The sequence below is a fragment of the Salvelinus alpinus genome, chromosome 4, assembly GCF_045679555.1.
Source record: "Salvelinus alpinus chromosome 4, SLU_Salpinus.1, whole genome shotgun sequence".
Lineage (NCBI taxonomy): Eukaryota > Metazoa > Chordata > Actinopteri > Salmoniformes > Salmonidae > Salvelinus > Salvelinus alpinus.
The window spans coordinates 36,225,089-36,232,833 of NC_092089.1; the positions used below are offsets into that span (position 1 = coordinate 36,225,089).

A 7,745-nucleotide genomic window follows, 5' to 3' on the forward strand; every position below is an offset into this window, starting at 1 on the left:
TGCAAAAATGTTCCTCTGAACGGTGAAGCCTTCATGAGAAAACATAGAAACTCAATCTGTAGCAGAGATAAGGATTTACAGGCAGAGTAAAAAAACAAACAAAGAGACGATAACTGATGTATTTCCCCAGACCTATACTCTAGCCTGTTAAAATGTAACTTTCTGCAACAAACTATTTGCTCTCAAATTTGTGCACTCGCTCTCATGCACTCGTAGGGGCGTCTGCCAGACGGAACTGCAACCTGCAACTGTACCCTACCTTGAGGCATGCATAGGCTGCATTTCAAACACGTAAAAGATACACCCTCTCCCCTCAGCCCTCAAATTAAGTGAACACTTCTGATGACATATCATGACGTATGATGAGTTGACACTTGCAGGGCGAGGGAAGAATGAATGAATGAATTTTAAATGGACCACCCATGCCCGGAAATGTGTCACTATTCCGTCCCACGGTTGTTTCAGTCATGATGGTACCACCGGTAGCTGTTGTGTGTGCTTTATATGCACAACAGTCAATTATGACTGCATTTCATATCTTTGCTAGAAGACAACTCATCCGCTGACATCTAATGCTAGCCATCTGACGATATCAGGTAAAAGAAAAATTACAAATGTATTAGTGTGATGTCAGGGAAAGTTGTACGCACTAGTTAACGTTTCCAAAAACTAACCAAACAAAAACATCATTACTTTTACGATGTGTTTGTACCGTCATGTGCATTAGTAGCACAATTTCTAATCTACTTACAAGTGTAAGTTAAAACGAATGCATGTTGGCTTCTTTATATCGATTTTAAGTTTTGGCTGACATTTCTAGTGGATGTACAATCATCGCAAATTGAATTATGGGGCGTTTTAGACCCCAGAGTGAACAGAATTGTACATTGGCAAACTCCATCACAAACGAGGGCTGAGGGGCTTACGTTGCCAACTTCCCTTGCTTGGCTAGTTGTTTGGACCGATGGCAAAGATGGCCGTATCGGTGCTCATCAGCCTTTGGACATAAATCTTACACAAGTTGGAAATCCCTAATTCAACAATGAGTGGTTTGGAAGGAATCAGTGGCTAACTGCAATCATTGCAAAGCAATCACTAGCCTGGTATTCAGGGGAGTGGGTGTGTGGTCCAAGTCCCGTTATAAGGGTCTCTTTTCCAAGCTTAAAGGGATAAACATTCAACATTGGCCATGCTGTCAATCCAGCATGACTTCTGCTGCCTTCAAAACAACAGGAAATGCAGAACTGGGAAATCTCAGACTTCAGCGAGTTCAAGACAACTGGGAACTCAAAAAAAAAGAATGAGCTACGACTGGGAAAATACGTTTTGAACGGTCATCCAACTCGAAATGCAAGTCGGGTCTCTTTCTAGAGCTCCAATGTCATGATTCAACCTTGTCCCCCCCCCCGAGTTCCCAGTTGACTTGACGCACCATAAATCCAGAGAACGCCAGACCTCGATGACAAAATGTATTGTATGCTGCTGCATAAATTATGTAATATGCCTGGGAGATATGTATACTGTGGCTAAGAAAGTAATAGTAACAATTTGGTATATTCACCACTCTTAATTTCACCTACTGTTCAGACTTGGTAATGCACATGTAGCCAATAGCCTGTTTTAGAGAAAAGTAATCATTGAATATTCTAAGAACTTTCATTGTCTGCTTATATACCCCCTTTATTTATCCTGCGATTCTGACTTGGTGTACAGGGAGAACACTAAGAACGGCCCATGTTCTGAATTCTCTCGCTGTACATTTCAAAAGTGCTGAACAAATAGTTGACTAGATCTGTCCTAGCTCGCTCATTAATGTCTTAAATCGCAATTACAGATTGCCTCTTATCCACTCCTTGTCCCCTTAATCCATGGTTTGTACATCTCAGTTGTCAGTAGAAACCACATTTGGTTAAGCAAGTCAGCCATATTACCCATGTCTTTTAAAGGCTGAATGAACTGTATCGCTGATAGACAAGGCTCCGCTGATAGCCAGGTGTGTTCCTACCCCTCATAGCCTGGTTCCTCTCTAGGTTTTGGCCTTTCTAGGGAGTTTTTCCTAGCCACCGTGCTTCTACACCTGCATTGCTTGCTGTTTGGGGTTTTAGGCTGGGTTTCCGTACAGCACTTTGATATATTAGCTGATGTAAGAAGGGCTATATAAATACATTTGATTTGTAGCAGTGGTAAGGTGTTGGGACAGCTTTCTGTGCAATTAATGTATTGTTTAGTGTTGGGGTGGCTTTGCTGGCATGCATTGAAGAAAAAAAATGGTGTACCCCAACAAGATTTACATGCTAAATTCACCACTGCGTATAAGATGGAAATCCGCCGGTTGAACGGGCAAGACAAAAGACTTAAGTGCCTTTGAACAGGGTATGGTAGTAGGTGCCAGGCGCACCGGTTAGAGTGGGTCAAGAACTGCAACGCAGCTAGGGTTCACACACTCAACACGCTCCCATGTGTATCAATTATGGTCTACCACCCAAAGGACATCCAGCCAACTAGGAGTCAACATGGGCCTGCATGCCACTGGAACACTTGACACCTTGTTGAGTCCTTGCCCCGACGAATTGAGGCTGTTCTTAGGGCAAAGGGGCTGCAACTCAATATAAGGAAGGTGTTCCTAATCTTTTGTACACTCTGTGTATATTGTCAGTGTCACCCAAGCACTGATGGTGCATTTCCAATGAGGATTTACCCCAGTGTTTTACCCAAAAGGCTCAGACTTGTTTCCATCTACGCAGGTTGGCACCCGTGCCTCACTAGGCCACGGCTCCGACGGATCTGCTCTGACATGGAGCCAAGGTTAGGCCACTGGTACTTTTCAGCTGTCATTTACATAAATGGCTGTGAACACCTTCGATGGTTAACATCTTACAAAGCATCGGTCTTGATCATGCAGAGGTTGTTAATTCCTCACGGTCAGTCCTAGTTATGGAAACAATTTACCTAGTATAACATCAGGGTGTATACACCTAGTATAACATCAAGGTGTAGACAACTAGTTTAACACTGGTAACAGCAGAAAAGCAGCCTGAAAGTATCTGCAATAATTATCAAGTGAGTTAAGCTGCATACTCAGAAACACAATTTTATAATGGCAGGGGTGTTTGATTTCCTTACATTAGCATCATTACATCAATAATGCCATACTTATATTAGTAACTAGGCCTATCCTGTGTGGTGACAACAAAACGATGTTTCAGCTTTCCACATGCAGAAATACAATAGAATTTGGCTAGAATCAGTTGAGATTGTTTACTGCCAAAAATAAATGGAATTTACTACAATAATCCACGTGTAGCAGTATTTCCATCACAACTACCTACATGGGTTGCACAGTTCAACATGTACCCATGCCTATCTTTACCTCCCAAACATTGAGGAAAAGTGAAACTAGATCTAAGTAAATTGATTGAGCTATTCTCTGGCTAACAATACACAGAATTAGGAATTGAGTGCCGGTTAACGTTAACTATGCATGATATCATGCATTTAATTACCTGGCTAGTTACAGATCACGTCAACGTGCCATCCAGGGGTGTATTCATTACGTCTTGCAACGGAAACAGTTTACCGTTTAAAAACCAAACGGAACGAAACGGCCCAACTGAAGTTGAAAAATGTTGAGTTGGAGTGAACGGTTTCAAACATTTTGCAACAGAAACTTCGTAATTAATATACCCCTGGTAGGTTTGTATTGAATTGCTAATATACTTTTACTAGCAACTACAATAACGTTAGACCGTACCCACTGCCACTGGGCACACACCAGTTAAATCAACGTTTTTTCCCACGTAATTTCATGGAAATTACGTTCAGCCAACGTGGAATGTACGCTGAATTGACGTATGGTCTGTGCCCAGTGGTTAGGGGTGAAGCCCCAGCCAGGTCGTCAGAAAGCAGAGAATGTCTGAAGAAGCATGCATTTAACTAACCACTCAATAAACAAAATAACTCGAAATGTTGGCATCCCTTGCAATGCTTAAAATGTGCTTGTGTTCGCTTGGCAATTGTCATCTACTGCCTCCGGGCAGGCTAGCTAACTAGCTACCACCATACAAACTACAATGGTTCTAATTTAGAACTCAATTCAGAACCGCACTCACCAGGCAATGCAGTTTTGCTTGCCGCCGTCCGGACTCCTGTTGTTGTCCACGGTCCCACGATGCTTTAGGTAATTACCTAGCTAGACATTTCCGTGAACACAACAACCATATTGATAATTTTGTCGTTTTTCAGAAATGTATTTTTTTCTTGTTTTTCTCTTTATCGAATCACACAATGTGCCCGAACCCCGGGAACATTTATGACTCAATGCTATTAGAACCAATGAAAAGGAAAGAGAACCTTGTAAGTACCCGCCCTACACGTTCTATGGCTGCGCAGTACGGCTTCTGCGCACATCCTGCCGCGTGCATCAAGGCTTCTGTGTGATCGCTATGCGTGCGGGACGACCGCTGCTACTGCGGAGTGCCATGATTCCGTTCACTCAAAAGCAGACAGTGCAGGCGACCACTCTGATGTCCTGTGTTGCTCTGCTCACTTGTGTTGTTATGAACCAATGTGTAATGTGGAAACCCACCTCAATTTCAGAGCAGCCCTTTAGGTTGGTCTACATAGCAGAACAACATCAGCAGTCTGCCTGCTTTAGGTCTGCCCTGGATTGTTTCTGCCTAGTGGCCACCATCTTGGTTGCAAGAATCAAGAAGGACTGGAGGACAAAATGGTGGCTATTTTTTCATGGGCTCCAGCAACTGCACCACTTTACATCATACCAGTGAAGTAAAATACCACAATGACGTGCCATGTCCTGGTAAGGACAGTATTTCAAGCCTATATTTGAATTTGTACAAACAATAATGGGAAACCACTCGTGTCTTCTATGACCAAGTCTGGGCCCCATGTAAGTGCCTTACTATAGACCAGTTACTGCTATTCACTGTCTTTTGGGATATGTTTATTCCAAAACCAACTGCAAAGCCACGATATTTAACCAAGCAATAGGTTGGAATGGTGCCATTGATAAGAAAAAAAAGTCTACATTAAAGGTTGAGAACATCATGGGTTGTCAAGGACCTGTACACACCACTCTTTAACCAACAACTAAGCTACCACCTAATGTAAAGCATTCTTCTGTCAAATCAATCCAGTTAAGAACTATGTCTATTGGGTTTGGTAAATAAAACTAGACTCCTTAAGATACAAATTGAGGGCCAATATGGCATAAACAATAGGAATTGTGTAATACTATATGTAACTCCAATGAAACTTGAAAGCCAGTGGTATGACCTGAGATCGTTTGGACTGAATGGTTCTGCAAACCAATATGCCATTTACGGGTGATTTAAGAAGAAACAAATCGAGTCAATCTATCCTTAGAAGCTGGTTTGACAAGGCCACAAATTGGACATATTCATGAACAAGGCGGGATCTGTAAGAGGTTCAATGACGAATGTGTCTTTTGGACAAATAACACGAGGCAGGTAAGATGGGAGGAGCTGATGTCGTGGTCAATACAAGTAACAAATGAACTTTTCACAGAATGCACAGTGCATCACGTCACCAGTAGGTGGCCATCGTGCTGCAGAACTGCTATCCACATTTGTTTTTTGCTCTAACCCTGAGGTCAGCATGTCCCTTGGCTGTGGACATCATGAGGAACAATGACCCAAATAAATGTAACATCAGTAAAAAACAATTTTAAAAAGAGACAGGCCTGCAAGCAAACTGTCACCATCATATGGATGAAACAGCTGGATTGAATTTGGGTACAGTAAGTTAAAGTGGGTGCGTCCATGATGATCAGCGTAGCTTCTTGTAATTAAGTGTGCTTTTGACTGATCATGTGGAGAAAACCCAAGGCATTCTTGACTCATTACCGATTGGTTATCGGTGTAAAGACAGGTCTCAAAGTTCGTACAAGCTAACCAATGATTGTAGAGAAGTAAATAAGGTTACTCAAGCCTTGAGATCCGTACCCTTAAAACAAATTTCTCTGTAAGTCTCCCATTGGCGTTAATGAATGATTTATATGAAAGTCTAATTTGTAGATTTAGGGTGTGTGTGAAAGCTGAAACTCCTCAGCCTGAACTGTCCCCACTTGCGCCAGCGAATAGCTAGCTTTTTGCATGGCACCAACTGGTAAGACACTTCAGGAGGGCGGTCACGTGTGCTAGCAAGGTAGATATCCTGGGTTTGAGCCTCGTGTGAGCCAAATCAGGCGAAAGTGGTACTCGCTAAGCAAGCAGCGTGATATCCTTTACAATGGTTCCGTGACCCAGATCTATAGTTGCACTGGGGTCACTATTGAGTAAGTTTGATGGGTGAGCGTAGCACTTGGGCATGTGTGAAAATTACTCCTCAGCCTGAAGTGTCCCCACTTCTGCCTGCAAATAGCTCGTTTTTTGCATGGCGCCAACTGGTAAGACACTTCAGGAGGGCTAGTACGTGTGCTAGTAAGGCAAAGGTCTGAGCCTCAGTGCAAGCCTAATCAGGAGGAATTGGTACTCACTTAGCAAGCAGAATGACGTCCTTTACATGGACACTTATGTAGCCGATGTGGAATCACTAGCTAGTTGGTGGTGCACTAGTAGTCTTATCATGAAAGTGTTGCGGTTGTTGTTACCCTTGCTTTGCACAGGACATTGCTTTTGTGGAGCAATAGGTAATGCTCCAGGACTGTATTTCATCCGGTATGTCAATGAGTCATGTGCGCGGACCTTCACGGCTGTGGAAACAATGGCCGTGTTCCTCTGCTCAGAATGGAATGGTTCCAGAAGTGCATACTCAGTCAACAGGGAACACAACCAATAAATTGAGCTTGAATGCACTCACTTAAGCTGAGCACCCCCTGTTGACTGAGTATGCACTTTTGGAACCACTCCATTTGGTGTAAAGTGTTAACTCCACCCATCCAGCGAGCTAAATCATGCGCAAAATTGTCCCAATCCCAAATCGACCCCTAGACCCTACGCACTTGTGGGGATTTGACAGGTGTAAGCAATATGGCAATAGCTCCACTTGCTCACCGATGAGCTAGGTGGAAGTTTCACAATGTTGCCAACATCAGTCAAATCCCCAAAAGTGCATAGGAGGTAGGGTCTGGGGTCGATTTTGAATTGGACCATTGGATACAATCCTATCCTCTACCTTTCTCACCGAAGTGTGCACTTGCTCATGCTCCCTCAAGGCATTGGATTAGTGTTAGCATTAGTTTCCATTGTATAGACAGCAGTGCCCACTTCCGGGAGAAGGGTCAGGAATCGGGAAGCAGCCCTAGGGAGACCGGCCAGGTGAAGGACAGGCACAATCGGAGTGACCAGTGCAAAGGACAGTGACGCTTGTCATAACCTTGTCCCCAGGCTAATGCGCACAGTGCATCTAAACCTGGGATATGAACGATTCAAAGTTGGCCTTAGTGGGAGTGACCATAACATTCTAGAATAGTGACTTGAGTAAAGTATTTGTCATCATTTAATTTGAGCGAATCACACGACTGCGGGGTTATGGGGAAGTGTTTGTGGGAGATGATCGTTTGGTAGATTAAGCAGATTGAACCAATGCCTATGCACTGGGAGTTTCTCCTGGTCTTTCTCTATTGGCTAACAAAGGCCAAGTTTGACTTGTCGATCCACCAGACTCTCTGAGCATTTGGGCAGAAGTTTCTGGGAACAAGATCACGTTTGTCATAGAGGCAATTTTCATTTCCCCCCAAAGACACCTCTGTCCTGGCTACATGATTC

At 43.4% G+C, this 7,745-nt stretch overlaps 1 protein-coding gene across 1 annotated transcript in view; it reads right to left on the reverse strand.

Annotated features, from left to right (window-relative positions):
• The window catches only part of LOC139572377 (uncharacterized), a 30,885-nt gene extending 26,360 nt beyond the window's left edge, over positions 1-4,525 (reverse strand). Inside the window, exon 1 of the mRNA XM_071395111.1 lies at positions 4,110-4,525. The gene's annotated coding sequence lies outside the window, so the exon portion shown is untranslated. The remainder of the gene's footprint in view (positions 1-4,109) is intronic.
• Between the last annotated feature and the right edge of the window lie 3,220 nt (positions 4,526-7,745).